The sequence below is a fragment of the Talpa occidentalis genome, unplaced genomic scaffold (genome assembly GCF_014898055.3).
Source record: "Talpa occidentalis isolate TD23 unplaced genomic scaffold, MPIMG_talOcc4v2.1 talOcc4.2, whole genome shotgun sequence".
In the NCBI taxonomy this organism is placed as follows: Eukaryota; Metazoa; Chordata; class Mammalia; order Eulipotyphla; family Talpidae; genus Talpa; species Talpa occidentalis.
Window position 1 is genome coordinate 78,940,330 of NW_023602073.1, and position 21,926 is coordinate 78,962,255.

Genomic DNA, 21,926 nt, shown 5'->3' on the forward strand with positions numbered 1-21,926 from the left:
TCTGCCTCTCACTTGTTAAAGAGTGATTTAATCATTTAACTAAGAAAATTTCATCCTCTTAAGGTAAAAAACTAAAATGGTGTTTTAGATTACCTTTATATTTACTTATATCTTTAACATTTGGTAAGTATACATTTATTCACCTAGTTTTTAAATTAATAACTAACACTTTAACATGACTCCCAATAAATAATACATGTGCGTTCATTTAAACTATTTACCATGTCTTTGTTCCAGCCAGATACTTATGTGAGAACCTATTAACTTGATATTTATTTATCAATAATTGGTTCTCCATCATTGTACAACTGTCAAAGGTAGCACCCAGTTATTATACAAATGCAGGAAATACCTAAATGCACTGTGGGCATTTCACTTTTTAAAGGTTGGGCATAATGCAAATATTTTAACTTTAAGTATATTCATTAATGATAAAAAATAAAATTACATTTAGATATTAAAGTAGCTGACTTAACTTTTACAGATGAAATTAATAATTTATGTGATCAAAATGCCTAATTTGGTTGACTAGAAAAGGTCAATGACATCTACGTTTTCACATTTTCTGGGTTATTACTGGAACATATTTTCTCTGAACTTAGAGCTCATTAAAGATGCATAGTCTGAAGTTCTGGCATTCAATATTTATTCTCCAATCCAGAGAAATCGTTTATAGAGTTCCTTTACTTTTCATTTTTTGAAGCAAATGAAAAAGAATTCTTGGTCTTTAAAGAACATCAGAGAGTCTTTTCAAACAAACACTAATATAATCATCAATAATTAAATAGTATTGAGAAATCTCATGTACTTAAGATTCTGAGACCAAATTTGAGTTAAGAATTAAAAGGGACTCACTGCCCTCTCATTTTAATTAATGCAAGGAATATACTAATTATGTCTGCTAAGCTGAACTAGATACCGATGTCTAACAAAAATGATCAATTTCTTTGTATTTAATGGAAATCACCACTGTAATTAATTCACTTATTCAACAATCTAACCAAGTATATAATATGTGCCACACACTTCTGCTAAGTACTAAGGCTATCATACTTAAGGATATAAAATCACAGTCCCTTTCCAAGGGGTTGACAATCATAGCCTATCGAATTGTGAAAAATTCATAGTCTAATAATCAAACATTTTAATAAGGAATTGAGTTAGGTTATTAATTGAGTTTATGGTAATATAGATGAACAAAAATTTAAAAACAGTAAAAAGATGGATTCCTTTTTCAGAATCTTGATTTCTCTTCCTTGAAAAACCAAAATTTTGTTTTCATTTTTAAAATCTATAACATTCCATATAATTTATATAGAAATTTAAGAAATCAGAAATATTGCATTTATTATGTCAGTATGTTTTCTATATTCAATTTGTTCTAGTTGTAAAAGATAAATGTTATATATGTCTGAAATATAAAATTATGGTTTTCAAAATATTTAAAATTTTCATCTCAATAAATGGTAGGTTGCTCTTCATAATAATAATTCTGTATGAAGTGTGGTAGGATTTATACACAATTAATCTATGATGAAATAGTGCTCTCATCTACTTAACCACACCAATGGCAAAATATTTACACATAGATATAGCAAACAGTATTAGCTCCCTATTAAAAGAAAATATTTTCCTTTGTGTACAAAGAATAGCAATGGACTCTATGAGAGCAGATTTAGATTCAAACCCTGAATTTGACAGTGACTAGATGTGCGATTCTGAGAAAGTTGCCAAAGTAAAAAGTAAAAAACAGTGCTTCTACTATTAGCAATCATGAAATAAATATCGGTTACCATCATCATCATTAATAACAATCAATGGTTAATTGCTTAATGTCTATATCAATATGCAGAGTAAATAATAATGGATACTTACATTCTTTTCTAAAGCAGTATGAGTACATTTTAGACATTACATACTTTTGTTAATATTTGCCAAATGAATTGTTTGTTTAAATTATATATTTGTAGCCTTGCAACATGTATACCCTTGAAGTGAATATAACAGATCCTGTGCATTAATAGAGCAGGGCACAAATTTAGCTTTAATCTCTTTAGTTACAAAGGAAACTTGTTCTATATTTACAATGGAATTCTATTCAGCTATAATTTGCACTCTTCCATTTGCAACAAGACTACAAGATGGGAAGAGGAAGGGGGCCCCATGGACTATGGTGAGGATTATAGGTGCACTGGTGGTGGGTGTGGTGTGGTAACATACATCTTAAGAGGTATCCTTATAACTCTGAATCATATATGATATAATTAACCAATGTCACAACAATTTAAAAAATAAAGGAAAAATTGCTTCAATAGGACCTCATTTTTTAAGTTATTGTCTAAAATATCTTTACCACTAATCTAACAGTAAATAGAATTCTCTGGAAGACTATTTTTCATAGTATCCCTCAAAACAGAGGTATAGTATTCCTCACAGCTAAATTAGTAAAATAAATTTTATAATCAGTCAACATGTTAGGGTTCTGCTAACTTGATACCCTGTAAGCATAAGTTTAATTTTAAATATAAAGGAAAATGGATTGCTTGACATTCATTAGTTTAATCACTTCATATGTATTAAGCAAATAGCAAGCAATTATTTTCTAGGTGTCATGCATCGTACATATTGCAGACAAATATAAGATCTGGCACCCTTTTCACAGGGAAGTCAGTGTAAAAGTGAAATAAAAAATACAATATTGGAAAGAAGGAAGAGTTAACTTAGCAGCATGTTTTAAGGATATCTAAGAAGGTAGAAGAAAAAGCTGTCTGGGAGATGGAATGTGAAATGAATGTGATTTTTGTCAATAAATTATTTCTGAAATGAAATTTTGTTAAATATTGAAAACATGAAATCCATGTTAAGAGATTTGCATCAAAAAGATATAAAATGCATATGACGATATCCTAAATAGCAATAAGAAACTGATTTCATCTCCAACTCTGCAGGAACAACTGAAATGAAATTTATCGTCTAATCAAGAAGCCGCAGTACATATGAAACGAGGGATTTCATACATTGACAATAGGCTACACATGACAGTGATTCTTCTGTTATCCTATCATACTACCTAGTGAGCCCCTCGATTCTAGCATGGGCTGTAGGAACACAGCTGTATAATATTATTCTCCATGAGTTGAGAAGACTTAGTTGAAAATTCAGGGAGGTCAAGAAATCTAGAATTAGCTGGGTACAGTTTTGGAGAGAAAAGAGCTATACAGATAGCTCCAGAGTATAGAGCTGTTCTCAAGTCTTCAAATAAGTACTAACCATTTTGATTATGTGATGAAAGTATGAGTCTGGGAAGAGTCACCAGAAAAGATTAGGAGCAACAAAGATCTGATAAGAATAGAAGGAACAGAAGAAATATGTGCAGAGGAAAATAAGACCTTAGTTTCCTCCATGACTGAGAAAGACTACAAAGATAAATCAAGTGAAGGAATTTTAACCTACAAAAGAAGCCAAAAAACAGCATAAAAGAGCAGAAAAATGGGTGACCATTGTAACAAGATCTCCCCTTAGTTGATAATAAATAAATCACATGACAAAATCACCATAGTAAAAGTCTATTTAGAGACATATTTAGTTTTAAAAAAAAAGATAATTCTTTCAGTTTAGAAGGTAAGCAGACACTAAGTGTAGCTTCTTCAAAAGTACCTATCACAAAGTAGATGTGTCCAGAATAAATGACAGAGAAAGAAATTAATGTTGGAAGATGATTAAAACAAAGCAAAAACACAAACCACAAATATACAATATATCACATATACTTTTTTTATTTTTATATATTAAACTATATATTATTTTAAAAAATATTCCACTTCTGTAAAAACTCAGTTGTGCATATTATAGAAAAAAAAACTGTCAAAGTGCCATGCATCATACTAACTCATTTAAATAGCCACACACATGTTTATTTATTTATATCATGACTATTTCTAATTGTTTAGAAGATTATTTATCTAAAATTCATATGCACATATATAAGATAAACATATTTAGGCCTCAGATATTTAGCCACAATAACTGTTGTAGTGAAAGTAATGATATTTAGGAGATAATTAAGAATTTTTCTTAAAACTGATATCAAAGACATAAAGTGTGGAAACATTTATGGATTAAAAATCAACTGCCAGCTTTCAGTTATTTATTTTGAGATTAAAGAAATAAAATTTGGCTTCATTTTTCATTGTAACATTGTATATAATACCATTTATAAAAGAATTCCAAGTGGCTCAATATAATAATTATTTTTAAGCTGAAAAATAGAAGATTATGTAAAGACTGTTTTTCATTATAAATGCACACCTCTTATGTGGCATTCCTTGAGTTTCCAGTTCAATATACTTGGTTGCTATAGAAACCATTTCTAAGGAAACAGAAGAAAGAAGAATGGGTATTTATATTTAGCTGGCTATGTGCCGAAAGAAATGAGTGTAAATAAATAGTAGTATTTCTCTTTAATACAGGTGCTTATCAGTTACAATTGAAAATAAATGAACCAAAGGATAAACACTATCAGTTTCACATTTATATGAAATTATTTTTAAAATTACATTTTATCTAATTAAAACAATGAATAGTCAATCATATAAGTAGATAAATTAGAAAAAATAACATTTGATTATCATTTATTACAATTTCATTTGAGACAGTTTGAAACTCACAATGGAAACAGGTTGAAACACAAGAATTTTCTAACAGGGGAAACAGTTTATAGTAGACTTTTAATCAGAGAAACCTTACTAGGTTAGGTTCTTCACTTTTTTATACAAAGAAGGTGAGGTTAGTGGCTTGCATAAAAGTGATTTCCACATAATCTCAGAGTAATTTTAGGGGAACTACATTAGAGTTCATGTTCCCAAACCTAAATCTAATTTCTTCCACTACAAAATTTGCATCAAAAGTATGTTTTGCAGTAACAATGAATGAATCAAATTTGTACTGAATATTCTCTGTGTTGAATACTAAGTACACCAAAATGAGACAGAAAATTCTTACTTTTGATCAACATATTTTCTAACGTGTACTAGAGGTAAATGAGCAATTACACATGTAATTGCATATGAGCAATTGTTATAGAGGATCATTACAGAGATATTGTACAAAGGGTCTCACCATCACAAGCAACTATTATATTTACTTGGCCCAGGTCACCACAAAATCTTAAGGAACTGCTGTGAGGATAAAATGAGGACTTAAATTCATTGTGCTTAGCTCACTACTACCTCATAAGAAATCCTTAATATATAGCTATTAGTTCTAAAAGAATGTGGTTAATATGTTTTATAAATAATATATAACCCAGCCTTCTAATCATCAGACACAACTTGCCCAATTCTGGGAATTGTCATTCTGAGTCAGAGGCACAAACAATGCCACTGGTATCTCTTTTTATAATATCTTACCCTTTTTCACTTAAAAAATACCTGCAAGTTGATCTCAGTCTAAAAACTGAAAAGCCACTTCTTTCAGCATTCATTTACCAAGTTATACTAAATTAATATTAAATTGAGGAAAGTGGATTCTATAGTTTATCTAATGAGAATCTGCCTGCTGCCTGGGTCTTTTAGCATTTGGTACCCATTCATACCATGATATCACAGTGTTCTTGATTTTCATGTGTTGTATGAAGAAAACAAAAATCATCCTTCCCTGTCATTGATTCTTATTCTTAATTAATCTTCTCCCTTTGAATGCAGGTGAATCCTGTGACTATAATAAAATATCAACCTGGTGGCTATTACATGACAAAGGAGTTACAAGTAGGCCCAATCTAACAAGTGCCCTTTAAAAATAGTTTTCTCCTGCAAGCGGAAGAAGAGTATGTCAAAGAGGTTGAAAATGTAGAAGAGGGCCTCCCTAGTGGTGCAAGGGGTTAAGACGCAACCTATGAAGCTATCCGCAGCCACTGTAGCACCAGTTCAATCCCTGGCCAGGGAGCTACCCACATGGCACAGCAAACCTCTCCTGACTCACCCGTTGCTCCCCTCAGCAGTGTATTTCAGTCATTCCTCCTGTTCTGTTCCCCACTGTCTCTGGTGAATCCTCTCACCCCCCTGCACCTCAGGCCTGTACCCTAGTTCTTGTATGCATAAATAAATAAATCTTTAAAAAAAAAAAAAAAAGAAAACATAGGAGAGGTTAAACCCCAGGGAGTTTTTTCTTGCTGAGACAGAGGGGCTCTTGGAGTTGAAGCATGGCCCTGAAATGGTCTTTGGGAGCTGAGAACACTATCCAGTTGAGAGTAAGAAGTTGAGAGTAAGAAAACAGGTATCTCAATCCTACAAGAGCAAGGAAATGAATTCTTTCAAGATGTAGTGAGTTGGAAGATGAAAACCATAGCCATAGTAGAGTATTTACCCCATGACTGGAATTTGGTCCTATAGAATCTGTAAGATAATATATATGTGTTGCTTTAAGTCACTAAGATAACAGTAGTGTGTCACATGACAACATAAAAAAAGCCCCTGAGATGTGTTTTCTGAATAAACATTTTTTTTTAAAGATTTATTTATTTATATAAGAACCAGGGTATAGGCCAGATGCCGGAAGGGTGAGAGGATTCAACAGAGACAAAGCCGGGAACAGAACAGGCAGAGTGATGAAATACACTGCTGAGGGGAGCAGCGGGAGAGATAGGAGAGGTCTGCTGCACCATGTGGGATTCTCACTGGCCGGCTGGGATCCAACCCACACTGCAGAGGCTGCGGACAGTTTCACAGTACGGCACTAAACTGCCTGCGCCACCATGGAGGTCCTGAATAAGCATTTTTAATCTTATATCTGACAATTCTAAACCCAATCTTTGAGATGAATTTCTTTCTTATTTGTCAACTGTCCCTAGCCCATCATACTTCTGCTAAACATCTAGGCAGGTTTTCAGGTTTAAAGTTGAAAGATAGCAGGAACGATACTTTTAATGAAAAAATACAGAAATGAAATTCTTTATTCATGAAAAATAAAAATTAGATGAAAGAAATGAGAAGTGATAGTTCCAACATTTTTAGAGGTAGTTACATTATCTGGTCCTGGACATAATTTGGTCTCTAACTCACATTGTCAGTATGAATAAAGTTAATGTTAATATATTTTTAGATTTTCAACATATGCCAATTATCCTGTAGTTGCCTCAAATTAATCATGATCAGATGTAAGGAAAGATTGTAGGACTTGTATATAATTTTTCCAGATGAAAGATGTTTCCTATTTTTTCTTTACTTTTAGAATATTCTTATTTTTCTGGAAAAAAAAAAACGTGATATAACAATATATGGAAAGCATAAATTTTCTCTTTAAAAGAATAAAATTTGACTAGTTAACAAATGAAACAGATGATAGAATATTAAAGTTTGGCTTAACTTGATGTTTCTGAAGGTAGAGTGAATAGAATATTCATCTCTCTTATAGGAACCTATTATTTTTGCACCTAGGAATCTCATGTTTCTTCAATCTCCATACCAAAATTGTTATTATATCAAAGAACACAGGAAATAAAAGGCTAAATAGGGGCCTCCCTGGTGGCAGAGAGGTTAAGTCTCAGTGCTGTCACACTTATGCCACTGTAGCTTGAGTTCGATTCCAGCCAGGGAGCTAACCCACATATGGCACAGCAGACCTCTCCTGTCTCATCAGCCACTCCCCTTAGCAGCGTATTTCAGTAGATCCACCTGTTTTGCCACCCATTTTGTCTTGGGTGAATCCTCTCACCACCTGTACCTCTGGCCTAATCACAGTTCTTTTTAAATAATGCTAAATAACTTTTCAAATGCAAAATACTTTTAAAAAACAAATGAGGGCCTCCCTGGTGGCGCAGCGGTTGAGCGCTGGGTTGCGAAGCTGCCCGCGGCCTCTGCAGCGCCGGTTCGATCCCCGGCTGCTCCCCGGCCACCGGAGGAGGGTCCCACATGGCGCGCAGACCTCTCCTGCCGCCCGCTGCTCCCCTCAGCAGTGTACTTCGGTCCTTCTGCCTGCTCTGCTCCCCGCTCTGGCTCTGGTGAATTCTCTCACCCTCCCGCTTCTGACTGTACCCAGTGCATGTATAAACAAAACAAACAAACAAATAAATAAATAAAGCATGCCTCTATAAAAAAAAAAAAAAAAACAAATGAAAAATTTAAAAACTCATCAAAATGTTTTTAAGAAAATTTACACAGAGTTGAAATTAATTATTTAGGATGGGATATAGTTTACCATTTAAATCTAGAATCACTTCTCTAAAAAATGTTAGTGCTAAAATATTAATTACCAAGGGGACTGCCAGGTGACAAGAGAAGTCAGAAAATGCAGTGATTTGAAGGATTGACAGTTACCACCGGCAACTGGGAAGAGGCAAAGGATTCATCTCTACGGGTTTCAAAAAGAGTATGACCCTACTGACCACACTTAAGGATACCCTTTAGAGTCCAGAACAATAAAACTATTAGTATTTGTTGTTTTAAAGCCACTCAGTTCTACCACATTGTAATGGACACACAGGGGAAACTAATACATTGTTTATCAAAATATATTCCTATTTCTTGCATTTTTATCACAATTACAAAATGTTAGAGTCAATGTTACCACATCTCATGCGTTTAGTGTCTATTTTCTCTTTTAATAGTTCCTATTTCCAGCATCTGGTCTCTCAATGGTTTTAAAGCATCATAAGCCTTTCTACTCCATATTGTCTTCTTGGTACATACAAATACACAAGCACAAACACACTCAAATGCATAAAGTATTCTAGTTATTAATGACAAGGTCGGGGCACAGATATTTTGAGTTATTAAATGCTGTGGTTAGTACATTTTCCCCATTCAATACAAAGTAAAAAATAAATTTCCATGAATAAGCATAAATACACAACACTAAACATACTTCATGCTGAATATGACTTGCTAATTTTTGGCACATGCAGAAGGTCTTTCTGCGCCTAAGGGTCATAATCAGAAATGTGTTATAAATCTATAAGAGTTTTGAATTTTAATAGCGCTATTGTTAGACATAGTTCTAGAGCTGATAAAATTTCAGGTAAGACTATAATAGCATGCCTTGAAAAACTGGTTTCCATAATTTTCTCTTATTTGTCTTTAGAGAGTGCTTAAGACACTCCTCTCAATAAAAATGATTATCAAAATAAATAAAAATAATTTAATTATCACAAAATCCTGTTGATTTGACTTTCAAAATATATCCATAGTCTGAGCCTTCCTCAGACTTTCACTACTAAGCCTAGGTCATTTCTCACTTGGACTATCATGTTAGCCTATTATCTGGTCTGCCTGCCTGCATGTCTGCTCATCCCATCCACAAAGAAATTCTCAAGAATGAAACCAGAGTGATCACTCAGATGATGTCACATTGCTGCCCAAACCTCTGGAATAATTTTCTGTTTTTCTGAGAATACCAGAAAATCTGTAAAAATGGCCTAAATTCTCGGAATAAGATTTAGTGCTCTATACCTTTTTGATTATCTGATTTCCTAATCTACAGGTCTCACTCATGCTTAATTATCTTTCTGTGTGTCTGTCTAGCATTATTATATTTTGGTTGCAAAACAACACCAGATCAAGAAGTCTTGTTCCTTTCCAGGTTGAGCTGGTGCTCAGCAATTATTTCTTCAAATACATTTTTTCATCTTTCTGTTTCTCTTCTTCTGGGACCCCCATGGATGTTATTTCTCTTCAGGTTACCCCAAAGTTCTCTTACACTATTTTCATTTTATGTTTTTTTTTTGCTTTGTTTTTTTATTTGTATATTCTCCAACATTGCACTTTGAGCCCATTCATTTTCTCCATTGTTTGTTATTGAGGCTGTCTATTGAATATTTTAATTCAGTTATAGTATTTTTAAAAGCCATTAAATTATAACTCATTTTCTTTGTCTTTATTCTGTTCATCTTTTACACATACATTTATTTTTTAGTCCATTATTTTTTAACTGTTATACCTGTTAACTTGAACTCCTCTTTACGCAAATGCCATCCTTCTGCTGGATGGAGACCTCTTGGAGGTGTTTTGCTCCAGCATTTGTGATATGTTTATTTTTAGAGTTTATAGGTTGTAACACAGATATTCTGACTGATGCTTTTAATCCTGTTGAAGTGACTGGATAACTGGTCTTGGCAGGGGTAATAGGTAAAAAGCAGCCATGAAAGTATGGCACCAAAAGGTCACCTCCAGTATTGTGTGAGTGACTCTAACATCCTACTGTGAAGAGGGTATGGGAGTTGGGTAGTGGGGATGCACAGTGACCTCCTTCTCTGAGTCATCTTATCAATCAAACTGTCTCATATAATTTTGTCAGCTTCTACCTCAGTCATTGAGTGCTACTTTTAGCACAGGGAACAGATTCTAGTTGAGACCGTATCACAAGACAAGGGTTATGCTCTTTTTTTTTTTTCCTGTACAGAGCTTATCTTGGGTTGTTTGCTTATTATTAACAGGTATTTAAATTCTGGTTTGAAAGTATTAAATATCTCAGTTTTAGCTCTGGGCAGGGGTTTGTTATTATTTTTAATATCTTGCCTTAGGCTATTAATGGTAGTTCTTCTATGAGGAGACACAAGTATCTGACTTGGTTCAGGGTCTAGCTATTCTTTATTGGGACTCAGGTCAGTAATTACCACTTTGTACCACTATTTCTCTATTTCTGCAATAATATATCTTTTGGATTAGAAAGGGGATAGGGTATGGTGAGTCTTAAGAAACTCTGTGATCCTGGACATTAACTCAGGTTGAGGCTGACCGAGTTATTACAAAGTACAAGGTAGTGTTTTCTCCACTGAGACGTGAGGCAAGGTCACCTAGGGTACTCTGCTGGTGACTATCACTATTTCTAAGAAGGCACCACTCCCCAATATGTACTTTAGATGAAGTTTTCACCACTAACAAGTCCTTTAGACTAACAACCTCTCTAGGCTAAAGATATGGAATCCATCATGAAGAGGTCACAGGTATGAGGAGATCACCAGTTAGAGAGAGAGAGAGACAAGCACATGGAAAGAAGAGTAAATAAGGGATCCTAGCCCTTTAATTATGCTGGGTTAAAATTGCTTAAATACAGCCTCCACATCTTTCTTGGGGAGCAGCATACAGACCCTCTCACTATGATGACTCCCCTATACTGAATTGCATAAGCTTTAATAAGTTTTTGCTAGGTACCTGCAGTATAAGAATCACCATTATTTCTATATTTCAGACAGCTGAAGAACCCAGAATCCAGTAACATTTTCTCCACTAGTGTGACTGTGCACCTCCTTATCCAGTGCAGTGCTGGGTCTCTAATGTACCCGGTGTTTGTGTGTGCCCCTGAGTCAACAAGCTGTAGGAGGGCCCTGTATGGTGTACCTTCCCCTCCCCTCTTTATGGGTTACTCTATAAACACAGTTAAAGTTTTTCCTACCCTTTTCCATCTGACCATTGCTCCTGATGTAATCTTTTTTTAAAAGATTTATTTATTTATTTATTTATACAAGCACTGGGTACAGTCAGAAGCAAGGGAGGGTGAGAGAACTCACCAGAGCAAGAGGGGAGAGCAAAACAGGCAGAAGGATCGAAGTACACTGCTGAGGAGAGCAGGGGGCTGCAGGAGAGGTCTGCGCGCCATGTGGGACCCTCGCCATTGGCCGAGGATCAAACCAGCGCTGCAGAGGCTGCGGGCAGCCTCGCAACCCAATGCTCAACTGCTGAGCCACCACGGAGGCCCTGTTATCCTCTTTTTTTTTTTCCTTTCAGGGGTTGTCAAATTTATTCTCCTGCAATTTATTTGTGAGGAGATGGAGTAGGTGAGTCTGGCATTTTCACTCTGCCACATCTTGATGGGCTCTCTAATATTTTCCTATTTTGTACAACTCCTAAAAATGCCTTTCTAACTGCTAGATGGGATGTTGCCATATTTATGAATCATTTACCAAAACCAATTAGATCCTAAAATTACTTGGGTCAATTTTGTTTTTTTAACAATACACAGTTAGCTAATTCTCATCCCCTACAAATTCAGTCCTGACCATGCTTCCTTTTCTCATTCATCAATCCAAAACTTGTAATAGTCAGCTTACTCTACTTTTCCTTTTCTCGACTGATATACAGATTATAACATATATGCATTACAGAAAACGTTTCATATGAAACGTTTGCATGTGTTGAAACCATTTTCAAAATGGGAGCCAAGGAGACTAGGGAGAAATTGTACTACCTTTCTCCTTGAACCGGGCCAATGACATTTAGACTGGGCCAACAGCAAATTTAAGAAACTATCAAGCCATTATTTGAGAAATCATTGGGATAGATCCAGTAATTAAGGGCTTTGAACTGAAGAATAGAATCACTCAAATCCCCTTTACATTCTTCCACGGGAATCGGTAACCTATGTATAGTCCAGAATTGTTTGTTAACAGTTATCAGACTTCTTTCTAATTACTTATCTTCCTTTTTATCCCATAACTCCCCCTGACTTTTTCTCTTTGGGGAGCACATTTTAGGTTTTTGGCCTGAAATTGTATATCCTCAAAAATAATTCTTGAAATGAAAATGTAAAGTTTACTATATATAGCTTATTATATTTAAAACATGTGACACAGAAATGCAGGCTCATGATGCTTAGTGTTTACTATCTTTTTCTTCACTAGAATTGAAGATCTAAGTAGGCAGGACATCTGTTTGGCTTAGCAGCATAATACAGCATAGAGCCAAGGACATGGTATATTCTCAATAAAATGTGCTGCTAAGTGAAACCTGGCTATTAAGCAAGAACATATGTTATGCTAATCACTGTTACACTTAGATAATAACACTGTTAAGGGATTTGAATAATATCTTAATTATTGACATTAAATAGATCTCAAAATATTGTTGATTGATGTTCATAAAAGTGACAACTTGTCATGCGGCACCACATGCTTCAAGTATAAATAGATTGGGGAGGCAACAGAAATTGATTTTTATTAATTCCCTATGTACAAGTGACTGACAATAGTAAACAGAATTGAGTAAAACTAGGTCTGTGGAGTGGCAAGTTATTCTCATTGGTAGAATTAGATATCTCGACCCAACCTATTGACAAAAGACTATAAGTCTCAAGTTCTTACCCTAGTTTTGAACCTTGCTTCCTTGAGTTCCCCAGTTGTTTCCTGACTGCTTTGGAGGAAGGGAAAGAGTTTCTTCACCAAAAGATCTGCATGAATGGGAGCTAGTGAAGATAAGGACATGAAGAATAGATACTCCTTTCACTGAACAGTATGTTGTCTTTAAAAATGGTTATGTCTGGATCTTGCAAGCTAAAATTCCAATGACAATTGGACACTTAGTAGCTGAGAGGTCTCAGCTAAAACTCAATGTGTGCTTCTCACCTGCAAAGTTATACAGGGATGACATCATCAACTCTAACTCACTGCTGGTGACTAGGTGGATATACAATAAATGGTAGGTACTATTATCATCACTATCCTTGAAAACAAGATTTCGGTCTTCATTCCCATTCTATCCAGAGATGGCCATTATCTGCATTGTTTCTTGGCCAAGTCATTTCCTCTTTGTAAATTGTTCTCCCAAGCCTTATTAACAGTGGCCCACACACAGAACTAGATTATTTAGGTTGCTTATGAGCTTTGCTTCAAATGACCAGTGCCCATCTTCACTCATAACTCTCACTATCTTGAAATTCAGCTGTGCCAAATCCTTGTCTAAGAAAAGATAGCTTTTCTCTAAATGAATCACATTTTTGGGACATCTGGAGTGAAGCCCTATACTGGCTGATTATCCAGAAATAAACCATGACATTCCCATCTTTATATGTCTCACTAGTTGCTTAAAGTCCCCTGCTATCAAGTCAAGTATCTACCTAAAGGCATCCTGCACAATGATTAAATTGATAATTCCCTAGAATTACTCTATAATGAACAACCAGCTTCTTCCTTTGAGTTTCAGGCAATTCACCTATGCTTGATTTTTTAGTCTAATGTATTTTCTCCTACATTCCAGCTTCCCCACAACCACAGTTTATTTGGACCTGGTTACAGCAGCCTTCCTATCTAAGTCTCTCTCACTTATCAGTAAGTTGACAAAAGTCTTTGTGATCAGTTTTAAGATAGGTATTTTTTGGTCTTTCCTGGAATCTTCAAAATTATGGCAAAGCTTTGGATAGGTATTTAATCTATAAATTAATGACTCCTCTCCAGAAAAAACAAAGATACTGTTGAGGGAGTCTAACTGAAACAACTGGCCAACATAAAGGTGATATTGAATAATACGCAATGTTCTACAGGAACAAAAATATACAGAATTAAGCATGTTTTAAAATGAACATTTCTGAGTCCATGTCAGGCTGACATTGACACCTCAGCCAGGAAAATAAAATACACTAAGGTGAGAATAATAAAAACTCACACATGGTTGCAACAACAGAGGTTGGTGAACATTTTTTTATAAAGGAGTACTTTAGAATTTATAGACTATATGGCCCCTGTCACAACTACTCAACTTTGTTGTCATACTTTGAAACTAGTTATAGTTTGTAAACAACTACTATCTGTGTTGCAGTAATACTGTCTTCACAAAAACAGATGGACTAGGCTTGACCTGCAGGCCATATCTGCCAATTTCTGGTTTACTCTATTAATTTTTCTAAGGACACTTACTGCTGTGATGGGTATTCAGTAATGAATATTAAGTGTTTTGAAATCAAATTCTGTAATATGTGTGAACAACATTGCATTATTCAGTTATCACACTCCCTCTATTACACTTATAAATGGTCAATAATGCTATTCATTTGAGGGACCAGTGTGAATAAAGTGAAAATAATTGATTTCTTGAATAAGCAAACTACAACAATGAGAAAAGCTTAAGGCATTCATTTTTGAGGAAGATGCTGGCAGAAAATGTCTGAATATTCTGATTTTACTATTACTGTGTGCTGGGTTTCAGCAGACTCAGCTGAACTACAAGAAAACCAGTAATGTTCATTACTTGGTCAGTTCCAAATGGGATTTGTTTTAAATATTCTAAGTAAACTTGAGTAAAAGTGGTTATTAGAATAGAATATTCTATGAATACTGCATTGAACACACGTGACAGGGCCTAGTGCAGCTCCCTTGCAGGAAAGCCACTTGGGGAGGTGTGATGGAGATGGCCAGGTTTGGCTGCTGGAGAAATCAAGACTAAAACATATGATTCAAAATTTGCCAATAGGACTGAGAAAGAAGTATGTAAAGTGTTGTTAGTCATAGCTGAGCACTTCTTAGCAAAACAGACAAATTACAGTGGTGTGTTTTACAATCATGTCTTTTTAGGAACCAACACCTTGAGCTTTAACTATGTTTAATTTTTGACTTTAAGTGCATTAGTTTTAGTTATTTACTTATGATTTCTCTATTTTTGCTTATAGACTTAAAAATTTCTATTTAGAGAGCAAATAAAGATTAGCTTACATTTTATTTGGATGCTATAATTTTTTTTTTTTTTGTAATTTTGTCTAGTTAATACCCATGGAATTTATTCTGGTATAAAGTGTAGAAGAACAGTTTTCAAAATAACAGGATGCATTAACACAATTTGGAATTAAAATATTTCTTTGTCGGGCCTCCCCGGTGGCGCAGCGGTTGAGCGCTGGGTTGCGAAGCTGCCTGCATCCTCTGCAGCACCGGTTCGATCCCTGGCCACTGGGAGAGGGTCCCACATGGCGCACAGACCTCTCCTGACGACTGCTGCTCCCCTCAGCAGTGTACCTCGTCAGTCTCCCTGCTCTGGTCTCCGCTCTGGTGAATTCTTTCACCCTCCTGTGCTTCTGACTGTACCCAGTGCTTGTATAAATAAATAAATCTTTTAAAAAAATATATTTCTTTGTCCATTTATAATCCTCCTTTAAATGTAATTTTATATTTAACATGTATACTTGGATTTTTTTTTATTTTATTTACTTTTATTTGAACTTCCATAACTATATCATAATTTTATATTCATTTGAATCTATTACATAAATATACAAACTCCCTTATTGTGATTTCTATTCAAAATTTCCCTTACTATTCTATCATACTTCAAATGACACAGCAGGTTCTAAATATCATCCCATGTGATCTTGTTTGAAATTGCTTCATATTTTTCAAAATGTGTTAAGTAGTACTATGAGTTCATATTTTTTAGAGCTCAAATAAAGATATATCTCTTTTGATCTATGTTTATGATATTTAATCAATTGTACCTTTTAAACTTCATCCTGCATACTTTTAAACAATAGTAATTTGTATTTTTGATTGCTTAATGAATGCATTGTCCCATTATATTTTTATAAATGGTATGTAAGAAGTATGTATACTTATGTACATTAAGCATTTTGAGTTGTTTATGAGTCTAATGGAACTACCTATTCTGTTTCTGCTTTATAAGTGGTGCAGGATATGGTTATGAACTACTATATTTTGTTATGTTTGAAAAATAATAGATGCCCAAAAGATATGTAGATAATGTAAATTCCTTAGGCTAGGGAAATGAAAAAACAAATACTCAGTAAATTATAAATTGTCAATCTTTTACTTAATGATGTTGTTAATTATATTATTAAATATCTTGTTAACTCATCCTTTATTATTTACTAGGATCTAATTAATGCTGTACGGATTCTTTCTTTAATTTAATGTTTTACAACTATTTATAGAGTAAATGGAACTTATACAAGCTTGTCATTTCTGTGTAAATTTTGTTAGCTGCTTCGATTTTAGAATATTTGGATTAGGAAACTTTAATTGCCCTCTTATCCCTTCCAAACAACTGATAGAAAAAAAATAGTCATACTGCTATGAGAAAATAATACCAAACTGGTATAGAATGCTCCTTTTTTATTCTTTTTAAACCTCATTTATTCCATGAATTAACCAAACCACAAAGACTATGCTGGCTTAAAGACAGCTGAAAAGAGTAAACTTTAATTCAGTTGAATAGAGGTGTCACTGTATCTACAAAGCTAGCAATCATAAACCTCAAACATTACACAAAACCATGCCTCATTTGCTAATCCAAGAGTTTGCTGTGACAGGCATTTTCCCACACCGTCCCAAAGCAATAGGAGGAATCCAGCAAATTGGGGATTCCTTTTATACTTTTCTAGTATGGAAATAGCTTATAGGAATGAAATAGCCACTCAAGGTCCACTTTAGAATCAAGGAGGTTTTCCCTGTATCAGTTCCATGTTTGTTCTATATTTTCGTAGTTTCACGGAACCTATTTAAGATTTTAACACCGCAGACGACCCTACTGTGGCCTACCTCACCTTCTTTTTTTACATGAAGAGATTAGACTGGATGTTTTTCAAAAATCATTTCCAGTTACTGAGTTGGTTTGGACAATGAAAAACACCAACAGAAAACTAGAAGACAAGATGAGAATGAAGTTGGGCATACATCTCCCAGTATTATCCTTGTTATTTTGCTTTAGATTACCCAGGTTCTTTTTCTAAAAGTCACAGCTTCTGTCAACTGGCAGCTTTCCTCAAACATACTGAAACCTACTCTTTCCTTTGTCCTTCCACACTTGGGGTAGCAATGGCATTCTGCTCTCACCTGTTTTCCTGAAGCCATACACAAATCTTTCAAAATAATCCCTCCCTTAGTATGAGTGTGCTATCTATTCCCCGATTTGACCTTGATCAATACAGTGGGTGAATACAATAAAAATGCCAGCAAGTGCCTTAAAAATGATTGCTTATTATATCTAAAATCATTAGGTAGACAAGTGAAGTGAGAAGGAAACCAGGAGAACTGAAAGAAATCAAAAATCATTAGAGTGTGTAAATGGATGGGAAAAAAGGAAAATAATGAGGTTTGTTTATAGAAAGTCAAACCTAGGATTTGATATGCTGAAAAATGGAGAATTTGTGTTTTGATTATTTCCATATGGTAGTTATGAGGTGACTTGCACTGGAGGAGGAAAATGTATAAACTCCATTACATTAACTAGAAACTTATATGTGAGTAGTGAAATATTACATATTATGGAGGAGTCAAAATAGTTGCACAAGTTCTCATCTAGTATAAGAATAGTAATTTAAATTTGTAATTAAATATGTTAGTTTTAGAAATTTTATAAAGAAAATCTCATATTGAATATAGCAAATATAATATTTTGGTTGTTCATATGACTAGTTGCCAAACATAAATTACATTCCTAAAAGCCTTTAAAGACTGACATAATAAGAGCTTCTTCTGAAGAATACACAAAGCAAATACACATGCAAACACAAAACCTACCCATTTCCACTGACGGAAAATTAAATGCATTGTCATAAAGTTATACTTGAAATTTGCAAGATAGAACTTTAAATAAAGAAAAAAATCCTTCTGCTACTACAAACAATTGTTTAAATAGTCCCGATTTGATAGTAATCACAAGGGTAAAGGAGACTAATAATTGTAAAGTTGTAAAGTAAAAACAGTAATCTTAAAAAAAGTGAGTTTTCATTAATTATTTCAATATTCTGAATATATGAGATGTTCAATTCCTTTTCAATTTTATATGTTGCTTTTGTTAAATAAAGGCATGCATTTATATTCTGAGTTATACACAATTGATTCACATTAACAAATAATATACACAACCCATATGTTGGATGGGAAAAAACCAAAAAATTGACTTCATTTCTTCATCTTTCTCATTAAAAAATAATACCAGCAGTGAAGAAAACATTTGAAAGTGTATGAAATATTGTGTTCAACCTGACAAAGAAGCTATTTCAAGAAATGAGAATCATAAAAGTTATTCTTAAACTTTGAAAGACCCATTGTAATGAATTGAACTAGTTCAGTTTCTGATTGCTTGCCAGCAGTATAGCTGTCTCCAACATGCTCCTGTATTGATCTGGTAGCCTTTGTGGCAGTGCATAAAGAATAACCATCTGTGTCAGGTACAACAGCAGGTGCCATCCCCATTGAACTGGTTGCTACCCTGATTACAAAGAGCCTGTTTAGAGCACCTGGTGACCACATCAGGCTCTTTCTTCCCTATAGAAAAGAAAGTCATTTCTAAAAGTTTACTGAAATGAAACTGAGAAACTCACCAGAAATCGTCAGCTGATGAGGTGCTGGAATGGACTCCACTGAAGACAAAGTAAGAGATCCAGATTGAAAACCCCGGGTTTATAGCAGGAAATTCCCAATCATGAACACTAGGCTCAAGTTCCCATTTGGACCATTCTGAAGAAGTCCTGACATCTTCTATTAAGTCAGAGGTTAAAGTCAGATAATCTGGATAATACATCCAATCTGGCATAAGAACAGTCATGGGAGAAGATGTCTGCAGTGGAAGGGGCTAAAATGCTGAAACTGTATAAAATTCAGCAATAGACTGGGTTTATATACAATGGTAGGCGTTTCTGAGGTGATGTGAATGCATAGTTTCTGCATGACTTTGTAAGTTTATTTCAAAATCTATAGAAGTATCACTTGTGTGAAGTTTGAACTGTTCATGAGCCCTTTAGTCATTTGCATGCCCAACTTAGTATCTTGATTTGGTGCCTCAGTGGGGCCCATAGTTTTATTTTTCTACTTTCAATAGTCTTAAAAAGTTTTCTGATACTGAAGGATCATCAGTAGTCAGTTTTAAAGACAAATCAGAATTCATCATGTCTGAAGAGACAGTTTGTGATGGCATAATGGATAAACAAGTCTTACCCAAACATATATTAACATCCAAATTACTTGATAGGGTAATGGATTCTTCTAAGGATGAGGATAAAATTCTTCTTTTTGAACTCTTTGTAGAAGGAAGTAAAGATGACAGTTCTGTTAATGCCACTGATGGCATTGCATCAGTAGCAGAAGAAAACAAATGCCCAGAAGTGATCGTTTGCGTTCCCATTAGTGCATACCAGCTGGCTAATATCGCTGAGTTCATCCAGAATGTCTCATAAAAGTGGGACTGTTTGCTATGCAAAACTTGATCTGAGAATTCATGAGAGGATTTTATTTCAGTCATAGAACATGTTGCACATGCTTGGCTTAATTCACTTAAAGAATCAGCAGCCTGTGATTTGATGTTTGTGAGTCTCTGGTTGCTAGATGCTTCAGTAATAACCTGATATTCACTGGGAATGGAGGGCTTGTGTACTGAATCGGTGCAGAGATGATGAGTTTAAGATGGCTACCTGTTTAGTTATAATTATCTTAGCGGGAGAAATGGGAGACATTGAGGAATTCAGCAATCTCCAGTACTCTCTTCCTGAAATTAAAGAAACAGCTGAATATTCTTCAATATCCTCTTGAGTCCTCCTCGAGACAATTGGAGGTGCACTTGTGGAAGCAGTTCTGAGCAGGATTCCACAGGAAAGTAATGAGTGCCTGTTTAATTCAATATCTGTCCCTGGAATGCCACTAATTACTGAACTCATTGTGGGAGCAATGAGTTTCATCAATAGTTTCATCAATAGTTTACTGAACTCATTGTGGGAGTAATAGTTTCATCATCCTCAAATAATAAAGATTGTTTAGGAAAAACAGTATTGGTTTTAAGAAAGAGATGACATATGGGGTCTTCTCTCCCCTATTGGGGAAAATGAATCCTGGGATGGCTACTGAAGTTTGGATAGACAGTTGTGAAACAGAAGCTCTGTCCCAGACAATTTGTGCTGGGCCATGAACACCAAAGTTCAGAAATGGAGAAGAGGAAACATCTGTGGAAGAAGGAAGACTCTGTTTTGCTGAAAGCTCTCTAGTGGAAATCAGTTCTTCGAGTAAATAGCTTTCAAAAGACATGCCAGTACTTAGTGCTGCCAAACCAGTGGTTGGGAGAATATCATGCTTGAAAATATCTGTCTGTTTTAGACCTTCAGAGAAAGAAAAGGCAAAAAAGAATGAACAACTTTGGTTCTGTGCTGAATTTTCTGCAAATTGCACTGTCACCTCATACACATAATCAGACAAACATGGTTTTTAAAATCATATTTCTAATAAAACATATGAGAATGTTTGGAGACCTTACAAACTGCTTATCTGAAAAGGCTCCCATCATTCATACTCCATAGGAGGGCCTAAGAACAAATTATTTTATGTAGAACAGTCAAATTCCTAACCAAATGACTTCTTTTGAATTATAAAACATGAACAATTATAACTTTGTCATTAATAAAATAATATTTGAACAGGTTAAACATGTCATTCTACTTTCTAAACATGCATTATATTTATTTTAGCATATTAGATGTTTAAACTTTAAAAAGTTAAGTTTAAAAGAATAAAAATTATACAAACAAAAACTGGAGTTCTTATGCTTAGAATATCTATGGCCTTCAAAAACATTTTTCTTAAACAAGAATATCTTGTTAAGGGCCAATATCCTCCAATTACTATAGGAAGAGGAATTTGGGATGTAGTGATTGGTACAGTACAATATGGCATCATTTCATTGGTAAATTAAATTTAAAAATTATGTCAAAACCTACTTGTCAAAATACTTCAGAACAGAAAATTTTTTTTAAAAATCTGCATGATTTTTAAAAAAATTCATAGGAATATATATTTATAAATAATGATTTAGAGGATATTATATAAAAATATGAGGTGAGAGGCAGAAGGCACTTTGAAATAATACTTACAGTTAAAAACAACATTAGTTGGGGTTGGGGTCCATTTACGTATCAGAATAAAGACAGTTAATGAACATTTTTTCTGCACTGTTTCAGAAACAGTGCTTACCAGTGAAGGACATTTTCTTAAATACAAAACTTGGAACTTGGTACTTGGCAAACAAGAACTCTAAGAAAATTTGCACCCCTGAAAAATCATGTATTTAAGAAAAGTTGATTAAATAAATCACAGGATGTTTCAATATACAACTTTTTCAAATTCAAACTTCTCCATTATCTTACATCTACTTACCATGATCTACTGTGTAAGCAGCTCTCGCAGATGAGAAAACACTGACAGAAATCTCAGAAGAGGGCACTGTATATGCTTATGC